This window comes from Euphorbia lathyris, chromosome 2 (assembly GCF_963576675.1).
Source record: "Euphorbia lathyris chromosome 2, ddEupLath1.1, whole genome shotgun sequence".
Taxonomy (NCBI): domain Eukaryota; kingdom Viridiplantae; phylum Streptophyta; class Magnoliopsida; order Malpighiales; family Euphorbiaceae; genus Euphorbia; species Euphorbia lathyris.
In genome coordinates this window covers 50,353,117-50,368,260 of record NC_088911.1, presented here as the reverse complement: position 1 = coordinate 50,368,260, position 15,144 = coordinate 50,353,117, and the positions used below count along the sequence as shown (strand labels likewise).

At 35.8% G+C, this 15,144-nt stretch overlaps 1 pseudogene; it reads left to right on the top strand.

Moving 5' to 3' along the window:
* The first annotated feature begins 2,622 nt into the window (after positions 1-2,622).
* Positions 2,623-4,798, top strand: LOC136218154 (WAT1-related protein At5g40210-like; annotated as a pseudogene).
* The last annotated feature ends 10,346 nt before the right edge of the window (positions 4,799-15,144 follow it).

Here is a 15,144-nt window from a genome sequence, read left to right as displayed (position 1 = left end):
TGGCCAAGCAACACCTAAATGATGCTTTCAGCATGAAGGATCTCGGGGTCATACATTACTTTCTGAGTTTTGAATTCTCTCGCAGCAGTCAGGGGCTCCACATGTCACAAAGAAAGTACACATTAGAATTGTTACAAGATCAAGGATTCATCGACTGCAAACCAGCCTCGTCCCCCGCGTTACCAAACTACAAACCAAGCCAGAATGACAAAACACTTCCAGAAAACACATCATATAGACAGTTGATAGGAAAATTGCTCTATCTCACATACAAGGCCAGACATCACATATATTGTAAACCAATTATCCCAGCATCTTATGCAACCAACCATAGAAGATCAAAATAGAGCAGAGAGAGTTCTGCGTTACCTCATGGGGATGATAGGCTTGGGGTTGTTTTTCCCTACATACAACGACTTGCAATTACAGGCCTTCACGGACTCGGACTGGGCGACTTGTCAAGAGACTCAAAAATCGGTCACCGGATACGGCGTTTTTCTCGGAACGGCCCTCATCTCTTGGATATCAAAGAAACAAAACACTGTCTCCAGATCCTCTTATGAATCGGAATATAGAGCCATGGCCTCAGCGTCATGCGAGCTTCACTGGCTCACAAACCTTCTAAAGGACATGAAAACGCCACCATCGGCGGCTTCCCTCTTATTCTGCGACAATACTTCGGTCATGCATATAGCTCAGAATCCGGTCTTTCACGAACGGACGAAACACATAGACATCGACTGTCATGTAATCCGAGAACGCGTTCAAGCTGGACTGGTTCGTCTAATGCCGATCCCGTCGGCTTGCAGGTGGCGGATCTTTTCACAAAGGCTCAACACTCTCCACAACTTAGGTTTTTAATCAGCAAACTAAGCTTGAGGAATTTATGCCAAGCATAGTTTGAGGGAGGGTATTAAACTTATCAATACAAAGTCTCCATGGAAGAAGAAGAATTACAGAAGAAAATGGAGGAATGAAGGCTTACGGTTCAAGAAGAAGAAGACCTTTGGGTTTCCAAAGGGAAGAGAAGGAGAGTGTCAAGAGGAAGTAAATGAGTTTGGTTTACCCAAACTCTTGTCTTCCGTAATAAAGAAGCCAAATTGCTTGAGGGCAATTCGGTCATTACAACATCAATAAGGGCGTCATGGTAATTTTCCATGGATAGCACATTCTAGAAATGTTCCATTCCCTTATGATAGTCCTTCCTTATTCAATCAAAAACCCAAATAGATCACCACCATCCATTTTGATCAAGGTCATCATAGGGATCTAGTTTGGACACTTGTCCTGTCCTTTTATTTCCTTAATTAAGAAGATTGCTTGGTGACCACACCTAGCACAATATAAAAACAATGGTTGTAATATTCATTCCTTAATGAGAATATGTTAATCTTGTGATTCACTCATTCAAAATTAATAATGCATACATATCAAATGAGGATTACAGAATATTACAGTAAAATTCCTCAAATTCCCACTCCTACCATTTTGTAGAATTCACTACGATTCTGTTGATATCTGATTCCTATAGTATCTATGAATGGTCAAATTATTTCTTATCTTTCTTAATCACAAATCATTGAAAATAATTGTACCCTTATTAAATTCAATAAAATAAAATGAAATAATTGATAGCATGAACCAAATATTAGTAAAAAGAGATCTGCAATTCAAAGTAGATATATATTGTAGTTGGGCCGTAATGGATATAATTCCACAAATCAGTAATGTTCCACCATTTTCTAATGCTAATCATAATTAATAATGCTGATTAAAGGCTTCTAAACTAAATGCATAAGAATCATCATAATCATAATCATAATAGACTCTCAACGTCTTCTTCGCCATCCCAAAACGATGAAAAAAACGGTGGTTTATAGAGAGAAGAGATTATGTTTCGTTCAACCTTTGAAGAATTAGCGTCTACGGAAAAGGATTAGGATGGAAAGCTCAAAAAATGAGAAAGAAAAGAAAAAGTCTAACAATTGAACTGCTGCGATGTCGCATTTGTGACGAATTCGTCACAAATCCGACAAGAGTTTTCGCATTCGTGACGAGATGCGACAAATTTCGTCACAAATGCGACAACAATGGAGGAAAATGTAGGAAATTGAAACGATACCGTTACAGATGAAGAAATAGGCAATACAAACGAGAAAAGCAGACGTATAAGCTAAAAACATACAATTTTTACGAAATATTGAACATAATACTTTAATAATCTCAAAAATAGCTAACGATGAGTATCAAAAATTGAAGAAGATGAAACGAAGAAGAAGTTGGAGCAGGAGCAGATGGATCGGTCGATCGAATAGAACTAAGGATAATTTTGTCCAAAATGGATGAAAGTGTCTAATTTAGTGAGATTGAAGCAAAGTGAGTTAGATATTTAAATGGATCCCTTTAGTTGGACTAGATTTATAATTTGCCCTATAAAATAACATCATTTTAACCTCAATATTTGTACATTATTAACGTTTTACAAACATTAAGGCGTGAAATTCCATTAATCACGTCTAAATTGATATCATTATGTAAATATTGAGTTTAGAATGATGCTATTTTTGAAGTCATTTTCATACCTTTATTATAATAATTGTACATCCCTTGCAAGGCAGCAAAACATGAAAATAAAGGAAGAAGAAACAAACAATAGCATTTAATGGTATGCGTAATTCCGAAGTCACCAAACTAGTCTCCCATCACAGCGCTATCCTATTCCTATATGGTGGTTTGGAAACTAGTGTGCTATCACAAATTGTGTCGGGGAGAGGAAAAATGTGGGTTTCTGGAGTAACAGCCGCTATGGTGGCGACAGAGTTTATGGAAGTAAGCTTAACTACTATTATGAAAGCAGCCATGGGAAGAGGCATGAGTCAGTTTATTTACATACTTTACTCCCATCTATTAGCCCTCCTCATCCTCCTTCCTTCTTCCTTCATCTTCTACAGGTAATTCAACAACACACTCAATTGCTCAATTTCGATTTCGATTTCGATTTCGATTTGGATTTCAATTTCAATTTCATTCACACATACATGTTTCAATGAATTTTCAGGAGAAGAGCTCGCCCCCAACTCACACCCTCCTTAATTTCTAAAATGTTCCTTCTTGGTATTATCAGGTGTTTAATTCGTTTAATTGCCTGAATTTTCAATTTCGCAGTAGCTCATGATACCGCTGATTAAAAACAATTTATATAGTTTATGTATTCAGGTATTCTTCAACACCGGGATCAAGTACAGCTCTCCAACGCTCTGCTCGGCGATTACGGATCTTACTCCGGCTTTCACTTTCTTGTTAGCCATAATATCCAGGTGAGGTGAGGGAGGTGTGCCTCATTCTCTTGTTTCTGTAAGTTGTTATTATCTAAATAAAAATATTAAACATTTCAAAAAATAAAAATAAAAAAAAAATTAGGACTAGATCTTGGCTTTATTCTACTCGTTTCACTTTATATTTTTCTTTTAATGCTAGATTTTTCTTTTGATAATTTTTAATGATAGATTTAGATGCACGCCAAAAAGCAATTATTTGGTTTCCGTTACTTGATATATGTTATATTTGTCACTATTATCTATAGATGACATTATATATATGGTGGTGGAGGCCAAATGGGTTTTTGTAATTTTGTTATCTGTCAATTTTGTATCCGTATTCCGGACATTTGGAGGAAAAAACCCATAAATTTTGAAATATGTAAAAATTAGGAAATAATTTATAATATTATATCATTTGTATAGAAGAAATGTAAAAAAAATTTGGAAACAGAACAGAGAAAGTAGAGATGAGATTAGCAAGTAGCAAAGCAAAGGCAACGGGGACTATAGTATCAGTAGCAGGAGCCTTAATAGTGACATTGTAAAAAGGGCAGGCCGTCACCATTAGCGCCTCACATCCTTCAAACTGGGTCCTTGGAGGTTTCCTTTGTGTAGCTGGTGCTTTCTGCTTGGCACTTTTATTCATCATCCAGGTACTTAAATATTTAGCTCTTATTAATTAATTAATTAGCCCATCTATACCTTTTAACTTAATTAATTAATTTGAATCAGGCTTCGATTTTGAAAGACTATCCTTCGGTGTTGATGATAACAACTATAACTTGCGCCTTTGTGACTGTGCTATGTGCCATACTTACTTTAATTGTAGAGAAGGATCCAAATGTTTGGGTACTAAAGCCTGACGTTGAGTTGTTAGCCATCGTGTGTTCGGTAAGTCATGATTCGAACTCTCGACCCGACCATTTAGTCTAAGATTATTATAATGTCTGACAATTTGAGTTTTGAATAAAATTTATGTAGGGAATTTTTGCAGTATCACTTCGTAGCTTGGTTCATACGTGGGCAATTGGGAAGAAAGGGCCTCTCTACACTTCCATGTTCAAGCCACTTGGAATGATTATTGCAACTTTGTTGGGGGTTTCATTTCTTGGTGATATTCTTTATTTTGGAAGGTATGCATAACAAATTATATTAGAGAAAGACTCGAGATTTAGAAAATTTATAATTGAATAACATTTTTTATAATGATTGTGAAGTGTGATTGGAGGGATTACTATTGCCATTGGATTTTACACTGTGATATGGGGAAAAGCTCAGGAAGAAAAGATGGTTGAAGATGATGACAAAGGAAATTCATACTCTCATAGACTACCTCTTCTGCAAAACAAAAATGTAAATGTGTTAAAGTAGTATTAATTCCTGCACGAAATACTTGCCTTTAAGCCTTGTAGAACTCAATTATTGATGCTTTCTTCATGTACTATTCATAATTAATGAAAAGTAAGTTAGATTTCTAATTTTGATACGAACATGGAAAAAGTTTGTGGAAGGGAACACTTTCCATTTCCAGTTTCAGTCTCCATCAAAAGAAATTTCGTGGAGGTTTCATCAACAAAAAGTAAAGTCCTCATATGCTATATAGATTTTTGGGTTAAAATTAATATTGGTGTGTAATGAACGGAAGAAAGAGCTTATGAGATTCAAAAAGAACTAATTTTGAAAAATCTGGTTTCATGAGCTTTTTAAATTAGGTTATTGTTTCGTCCCTTTTGAATAACATTTTTGCTTTTAATTACTATCTTTTAATTCCAAATAAAAGTTATTATTAGTAATCAGTTAAATTTTACCAAACAAATGTATACAATCAGGTAGTCAGTTATCAGCGGTCAACATCAGCTAACAACTACTTGTCAAACAGGACCTTACGGTTGGGAAATGAAACGAATGAAAGACTATTGAAGGAGAAAATTTTATACAATTTATTCGGTGGACCTAGGTCAATAATTACATTTTATTTAATAAAATATTAATATTATTTGTTGGGATTGGCTTAAATTCCAAGTTGACTTCTTTGAGTTTCGTTGACGTGTCGGGGTGGATATGTGAGATATGTCGGAGCAGTATTTTGATGGAGCCGGAGCCGACACGTGAAGGAGCCGGAGCCGGTGAAGGTGATGGGGTTGAGGTTGGGATAAATAGATTAGAGGAGAGAGAAGGGAGAGAGAAAGAAGAAGAACAATAAGAAAATAAAGAGAAATGGAGAAGATGGTGTAATTGATTTTTATTTTTTATTTTGGGGTTTGTTTATGATAATTAGATAATAAAGGTTTAATTTATAAAATAAATAAATATAAGGACTAAATTAACTCTTTTTCCTTTGACTTTTAGTACTGTTAGTCAATTTGATATGTGTTTGCTAACAGAATGAATGTTAAGGTACCAGTTTGTAAATTTTTAAATCACAAGGGTGCCGATTGGAAACAGATGAAATATTTTTGTACTTTTTCCAATTTATTAATTGTAATTTTATTTATTTCAAATGAAAATTATTTAATTGGATCGTCATATATCTCTCATTTATTGCCTCTTGATATAACTTTTTAAATAAGTTGATATTGATATGTCATATGTAATTTCATACTACTTTTAGAATCAAATTATAATCATTGGTTTTAATTTTTAATCATGAATTTGATACATTTCTCCAATAAAAATCATAATTAGTGTTCATTTGATCTTGGGTTTACAAGACTGCGGTTGTATTTACTACATTATTGTTCAGTTGATATACCGTTAATTCAAACATATTGACATTATAAAAAATCTATTCATGATAATATTCGTTTATTACATATTTATATTTTATATATTATATTAAAAATAGTGTCAAAAAATAATAAACCTTTTTATAATAATTAGATATTATTATTAAATTAGTAACAAAATAACTAATGAGGAATATGGATCAAAGACGGCACACTAGGTCCAAACCAATCAAACTCAATGCAAGCAAGGCTCTCTAAGCCCATAGACTCATCACATTCACTATAAATACTCCGACAAAGGGAAGATATACTCCTCCTCTCTCTCACTACTTTATCTCTCATATCTATACTTCTACTAACTTTAGCATCAGAGTGTACACCGGGGGCCTCCCCCGACGCAGGTCCGACGACCGAAATGGAAGCAACCTCGGCTTATGTACCCGATCCACTCTGAAAATCCAACGTCCTCATTATTTGGTGCGGTGAGCGTGGAGTAACACACAATTCCATTTTAATCTTTCGGTTTCGATCTATCTCTTCTATTAGTCATGGGTCGGAACGATTGATCATTTTTGAAGATCACAAAATATCCTACTGGAATAATTTTGAAAACTCAAGAGCTAGGATGAAAGGCTCTCCATGTTAGTTCTTGATCCATGAACTTGTTCTGGATCTGGAAGATTTGATCAAGGTGATGGGATCATATCTCACCACAAGCTCCACAAACTCATGGAGGGATCATTTAAATAAGAAAGAAGAAGTGGATTGGAGGAGCGGATAAGATTGGGTTCCGATTTCTATTAATCGACCCACACCATCTGGATTCCCACCATCCGAATATCCATGTCGGAGCATGCTGAAGTTGGTCAACTCCTCCAGACATGCACCTCGGCTCCACAACATTTCAAAAATCTCAGCTTCACACCCGTGCACAGCAAAACCAAGGTCTGAGCTCCTCGAATTTAGGATGATAAGTTTCTTCATCAAAATTGTTTGGCAAAAGAGCAGCATACTCATCAGATATATTTATCATTATTGCTTCTCTTGGCATCTTGTTCGAATGAGTACCGAATCGAGCCGCACGTACTTTGAAGAGAAATTGCAAGATGACGAGATATCCTTCTCATATCTTCTAGATCGGACGCGCTCCGATCGGTTCAGAAAACTACATCAGGCACCCTCCGATCAGTTCGGAACCAGTCGAAATCAAATCGAGCCTTCTCATAGCAGAATGTCGAAGCCAAATTGATCCTTCATGAAGGCCGAAGTCGAAGGTCACCTCTATAAAGTGTCGCAGAGAATCTGAACACTGTATATATTGAAGCTAAAATCCAACATAACACTGGATTCATATCATCATTGGCTCAAACAAAGTTCAGCAAATTTACATACCAGCATCATGTTTATCACATTTGCAAAATTTCAGAGTCGATGTTCATAAACTGAAACTCATTCTTCAAATCGAAGAATGCTCGCCAATATTCTTGAAATTGGAATCCACTTTCGATGCTCTCTATCCGAATCGACCCTCATCGATATCAATGTCGAAGTCAGAAGCTACTCGCTCAAATCAGAAACCTCCCACGGCAGTCGGAACGATCGATCCCACCATCTTGCACTTGGTACCTGATCTCCGCAGTCACTAAAGGGTCATGCATGCGACATCAACTCTCATGGGTTGCAAGCTTGCGAGCTCTCATGGTCGGACCTCGTCTTTTCAATTCATAATGGGGTTGCAATCGAAGGAGAGTAAGAGGAGGTTCGCTCAGCAAGTGAGGGCTCGATCTCAATCTAAGTACTATCAAGTTAGCCAAATGTTGCTAACGAGCCAAACAAATTCTATTCGATCCACGGGTCCCCGAGTTTTTTGGTTTTGATCGTCGATCTCCGGACATGAAGATCCGATCTTTCTACAAGAGCATGGTTGCCCGATTCAATCCTATCCAATTATCGAGCACGTCGGCTCTCGGTATCGGCTTGCACAGTCCTAATTGATCGGTCCCATCATCGGAAAATCATCTAGACCCGTCGAGAAGACCATCTAAATGACGGGTAACAGTCACTTATTTATCGAAGGCCGTCTCCGGACGTGTATATTTATTCCATTTATTCTCGAAGGCCGTCTCCGGATGTGTATATTTATTCCATTTATTCTCGAAGGCCGTCTCCGGACGTGTATATTTATTCCATTTATTCTCGAAAGTCGTCTCCAGACGTGTATATTTATTCCATTTATTCTCGAAGGCCGTCCGGACGTGTATATTTATTCCATTTATTCTCGAAGGCCGTCTCCGGACGTGTATATTTATTCCATTTATTCTTGAAGGCCGTCTCCGGACGTGTATATTTATTCCATTTATTCTCGATAATAAGCCGTCCCAAGCGACGCAATTATTCATAAGCCGTCCTAAGCGACACAATTATTCATAAATCGTCCCAAGCGACGCAATTATTCATAAGCCGTCCCAAGCGATGCCATTGTTATTAATAAGCCACCCTTAGAACATTTTGAACCTCGCATAAATACTCGAAAGACCCTTGAAAAGGGGGGAGGGACTACTTGATGAGGAATATGGATCAAAGACGGACCACTAGGCCCAAAACAATCAAACCCAATGCAAGCAAAGCTCTCTAAGCCCATAGGCCCATCACATTCACTATAAATACTCCGACAAAGGGAAGGTATACTCCTCCTCTCTCTCAATACTTTATCTCTCTATATCTATACTCCTACTAACTTTAGCATCGGAGTGTACACCAGGGACCTCCCCCGACACAGGTCCGGCGACCTAAATGGAAGCAACCTCGGCTTATGTACCCGATCCACTCTGAAGATCCAACGTCCTCATTAGTAACTAATTATTAAAATAGTTAAAAATGTTATATAATACCTGTAATGTACAATTTTCGACTAGTATAATATACAAAATAAATTCTATAAATCAATAAATATTGATTTATCGATATCATTTATTGATAATTTTAGGATTCTAATTATATTCATTAATTTATAGAGGTTACACTAGCGGTATCAATGCTTTGAAATGCAATTCCGTTAAATGTCATTAGTTTGAACATTCTTTAGTTTAATTATGAATTATGATAGGAGATGGCCAATGGTATTGGGAGGTTTAGGTATACCTAACCTGTAATATATCAATAGAAATATGAGTATTAATCTGTAATTTTTTTTAGGTATACCTAACCTGTAATATATCAACAGAAACTACCTACAAAACAGAATTTGAAAAATAAATATGTTAGTAAGTGTAAATGAATAAAATATAAAAGTTTGAATAAGTATGAATAAACCTAGATTCGTAATAAAACACGAAAAATTTAAAATTTTATCAAAAAAATTTTGGCGTTTCCCCGGCAACGGCGCCAAAACTTGTTGAGCGATTTCCGCAAGTGCACGGTATACGCTTGTAGTAATAAAAGATATCGATCCCACAGGGAACGCTTTTTTTAAACAAAACTTATTTATAATCGGTTAAATTTACTTTAAGGTTTATAATATGAAAAAATCGTTTAATCGGTTTTGGTTTTGAAATTGCTAGAACGAGAATTAGATTAGAATATGAAGATGTTAGAAAATATCTGACTTAAGAATGAATTTGCAAAACAGGAACGTTTTAGTACTTTAGAAAAGTAAACAAGTATTTTTGTTTGCATTAAGCAAAGAAACAACTTTAAACTTTGTACGAATTATAAAGATGAAATAAATGACGGAACCTCTAATTATTTGGCTTTGAACGCGACAAAACCCTTATCCGGGATAATTGCCCTTAACCAAATTAAAACTCTACCGAGATAATAATTTGCCTAAGTGTTCAACAAAGTTTCCTTGTAAAGATTTTGGATTAAATACGTTTTAATGAAAACACCAGCAGTCACTTTAGTGGATTGGTTACCATAAGTGCTGCATAAAAATCTATCGAATAGAACGGACTTTATTAGATGAAATATAAATTGATACAAGTTTACAGAGAACATGGAGCATTGAATTCTTCGACGGCGTGCAAGTGAACGGGTTGTCAATCCTTTCCTTGGGTTTCGTTCGAGTTTGTCAGGCTCAGGGGCGAATCCTCTACTCAATCTTCTCGCTGAATCTTCGTAATAGAGACTGGGTCGGTCCACTACCAAAATGAAAACTAAACTGGAACAATGTCTAAACGCTACTGAATTTGTTATTATTTTGTAAACAATGTGTGTACATCATATTGCTTTTGAACAGAATCTAAATCTAACTTCTGAATCACTTGATTCGGAACTTCTGCATAAATTCTACACTAATCTCTTTCTTCTACACATATAACATTATATCATTTTTTCAACTCTCCATCAACTCTTTATTTATAGATGTTGAAGAGTCTTGATCGAAGTGTCGTGTCCGTTGTGAAGAGACGTATCCGTTGTGAAAGGACGTATCCGTTGTGAAAGGACGTCTTTATCCACGCGAACGAACACGTTTCGTCGAAAACGAAATTGTGTAACATGCTTCTAAAATCTCCTGCTCGTACCGAGATTTATCAAATTCACTACCGAGAATGGGGGAGCATCAAATGCACTTCAGACGAAGGGGAAAAGTGACTGACGACGCGTGTCGCGACCGTGAAAAGGGAAAGCCGCGGTCGCGGCACGGAGCATTTTTCGTTTTTCAGCCCTCGTTCGTGTCCTCGACTTGGCGTTATTAATTTTCGTCGTCTTCGACTCCTTTTGTAGGGTTTTTCTTCTATTTTCGAGCTATTTTTACTCCTATTTGGATTTTACCAAATATTTATGTACCTTGCATGAAAGAAATATATTCGAAAGTAAAAGCTTTCTAAATAGGTATAAATAGCATAAATTCGTAGCAATATTGATGTAATTATTGATGATATTATAGGTGTATTTTGGGCTTAACAAATCTCCACACTTAATCTTTTGCTAGTCCCGAGCAAAATTTCACTGATTTTATTCTCTAACTAATCTCTTTATGAAAATAAAACATATATCTCTGTATTACCTTTTAAATTAGTTAAGCCGAAAAGACTAGCTTCGCATGGCAAATTTATACGCAAAATATCAAACTAACTTAGTATAAATACGATATATCATTCGTCTTGTATTTTCAATTTTGAATTGAAGCATTTGGGACGAAATAAGCACGCATGTTATTGAGTTTTTCATCTCAAGGCATTTCAAAGCACTAAAATTTTCTTTCCCAAACCTAAACTAATATATAAGATATATTAAAATGAATAAGTACTTGATTTTATTTGCTTGGTTACGCCCGAAATAAGGGTGGTTTCAACCGTAACCTTATACGTATTTTATTGCTTTGTGTTTGCTTAAGAGGTACCGACCATGCCATGGGTGGACGCAATCGTTACTTTAAACTTATACACGCTTGTTGTTTTTTTTAAACGTTCCTTCCATACCTCGATTGTGATAAGGGTGGTCGCAACCGTGGCCAAAAGTAAACGGTATTTAATTTTCTTCCCTTTCATACCTCGATTGTGATAAGGTTGGTCTCAATCGTGGCCAAAAGTTAAGAATACAACTAATCGATTAATTAACATGAATTATTAAATTGTAACTTGGGAAAAAGAAAAATAGCACATTCATCCTATATTGACTTAAAATTCAACATGTATTATGGCTAAAGTTTCCTTAAAAACTTCAATTGGTGTTAATGTAAGACGAAATCAAACCGAGCTAAAATTGTTAGTTCAATTTAATGCCTATAAACCTAATTGAAAATTTAAAATAAGATTTATTGTATCATGAATTGCATGATATAAAATAGAGATTGAATAAAGAATTTTTACTTAAATACATTCACTCGAGACAATTTTACTTAAAATCGTATCGGAGATTTGTGAAAAATTTAAAAAAATATTACCTGTATAGAAATATTATTTCTAACGATAATGATAACCTAAAAATAATCATAAAAACTTATGATTAATTTTCTAAAAATATATGAAAATGTTAAGTTATTGTGAAAAATGTTTTGCAATATATATATATGTGTTGCATTTGCATGAATATCATTCGTTGCATTTATTATTTGTTGTGCAAAATAATATCTTTGTTGAATTTATTCGTATTTCGTATTTATGTAGAAATTGATATATGTATGTCTCCTCCCACACTTAAATTGGACCATGTCCTCATTGGTGCAAAAAGAATGGAGAAAATATAGAATACGAAATAAGGCATACGAAACAAAGAGTTAAATTAAGCAAATGAAACATTCAACATAAAAGTAAAAATTGGACCAAACATAATAAAAGGAAAATGTATCAAACATATAACAAGATAAAAATAAAATGAAAGGAAAACAACCTAAGCATGAGGTGGTGAATCGGGAGGTGTAGGTGACGTCTCCACATTGCGGCGTCGGAAAAAGGAAAGCATCCGATGCCGAGTCGATCGATGTTCACGCCTCAAAAGGTTGAGGTTGTCATTCATCACCATATTGTTTTCAACCATTCGGTCCATCATGTTCCGTAGTTGATCTTCCAACTCAAGATTGGGTATTCGCCATCAATACGTAGATTCATGGAGCGATTGTTGGAATTAATTTGGTCCAAAATCCTCCTCAAATCTACCGGATTATCCTTCGCTTGAGGTGCTTGGGGTTGTGCCTGAGCCGGTGGTGCATCCTCCTCTCCTTCCGCATCTCCGCCGCCTTCGGTACCTACAAATTGAGAACTTGAAGCGCCACCACCCATAGTGCCACGAAGATGGGCAATACGGGTAGCATAGGAAATAAAGACGGGAGGTCCTTGGGGAAGCAATAAATGAGCTCGCTCAAGAGCCGAGATGTCCAAAAGTGGAACATACCCACGGTAGGTGGACATGTCATAGTCGGCCAATTCACCCCGTGCTCCCAACACAAGACCGGTGATAAAATTACAAAGAGGGATTTGAATTGTACTAGCCCTCGAAGCACGGAACAAATTGTCAAACATGATACCAATGCAATCAATCCTCAAACCTTTAAGCAAACTATCCAAAACATACAAATCCCGAACTTGGACCTTTGAACTCTCAACACGACCAAACAAGGAGAAACTCAAATACTTATGAAAGAAGAACACACAATTGTCCTTAATCAACTTGCTTGAAGTGTTTTTGGAATTAAAATAATCTTGATCCGAGAGAGTTTGCCAAACAGCATCATTATCAAAATCCTTAGGCTTATCGTAAAAATCAGAAGTAGGGAAGCCAAACATGTTTCCCATTGCTTCATAATCAATGGTATAAGGTATACCATTATTCCTAAAAGAAATTGAAGTTTTCTTCTTGTTCATGGACAAAGTGACCAAAAATTCCACAACATACTCATTAATACGCGGGAAACGCATATTAACGAACTCTTGCCAACCCAAAGCTTCAATAAAGGCATCAATTCGAGTAGAGAAATTTAATACTCTTATCGAATGGAAGTCTAAGAAGTGCATATCTACAAATTGGCGGTCGGCTTGTGAAAAATGTTTGAAACGAGCGGCTTCTTCCTCCGAATAGATGTCAAAATAAGCTCCGCATTGAACCCGAAGGCGATTAGCTTCCGTAACGGCGGGTTTGTTACCAACACGCTTTGTCCTAACCATGGTGATGGTGTTTAGGGGCTTAAGGTATGAAAAAGAAGAAGAAGAAGAAGAAGTGAAAAGAAAGACCAAAGCTTGAAGATGAGTTTGGGGTTGTGAAATGGAAGTGACTAAAAATAGGAAATAGGATAGAAATTGGAGTGAATAAATTGGGAAGATAAAAAGTAGATTTTGGGGAAGAGTTTAGAGTAAGGGATTGGGTAAAAATAGAGGTGATATGAGGTTTGTGTAAGAGGTAGGTTTATATAGGGTTATATAGGTAGGTGAATAGGTAGAATAGGAATAGGAATAGGCAAAAGTGGTGGCAAAATCGGATTTAATAGGGCAATTTTTACGCGTGTCGCGACCGCGGATGGCATAGCCGCGGCACGCGACTTTCAGGCAATTTTTTGCCCTGAAATCGGTCCAAACTTGCTGCTCATACCGAGAATTTCTTAATTCTCGGTAGAGAATTGGTTGAAATGTCCAATTTTGGTTCCTTTTGACTTGGTTTGTGCATTGTTGTTGTTGAAATGGTTTCTGAACTTAATATTAATTGTTCTTGTACTAAAAACTTTAAATAAATGACATTAATTGCAAGGAAAACCAAAGGTTTTACCTTAATAAATTGATTTATGAGTAATTAATGAAACTTAAATGTTCATTTATGCATATAAGTTAAGAGAACCATATTAAATGCATAATAAGTGCATGTTAATACATATGTAACACATGAATTGAATTTAGTAAATGTAAACTTAATTCATTAAAAATAAATTGAGTTACAAAATAAAATTAAACGTGGATAAATGTGTGGAAAAATAGAAAAAACATATTTAGTTCAAGTGAATCTTTTTTATCTTAATTTGAGTAAGAAAAATTAGAAAGTACCCATATGAAATATGCTAAGTATAGATAATGGATCAAATGGATAAAAATCAAGAATTAAACTAAATAAGATTTTTATTATATAAACATATGTACAAAATAATGAAAACAAACCAATAATCAAAACAAAACAAAATATATACAAAAAAAAAACAGAAACTATTCTACATATTCATCCCTATCTAACGGGATATTTCTGGCCTTAATACGATCAACTTGAAACTGCACGAAAGTTTCACTTTCCGGTGCAGACAAAAATTTAGGCCCTGCTCGAAAGACACGTTTCACAAGTCCTTCGCGCTCGAGAAATTCATAGTCAATTGTCGGGAAGAATTCATCATCACTCCAGGGAACATCAATAGTACCCTTTGAACCGAGAATTATTCCACAGATTATATTGCCGAACCCAATCTTCTTATCTTTGGATCGAGAAGCGGCGACAAGACCTTCCATCAGAATTTTGGAAGAATCCACTACATTGCCCTGAAATATATCTCCCAGAACATACAAATCTGTGTCACGGACCACACTACTGAATGTGCGCCCGAATAAACTGTGACACAGAAATTTATGTAAATACAGCATGGAGTTGGAGCGAAAAGAGTGATTACATGCGAGTTTTGAATTGAA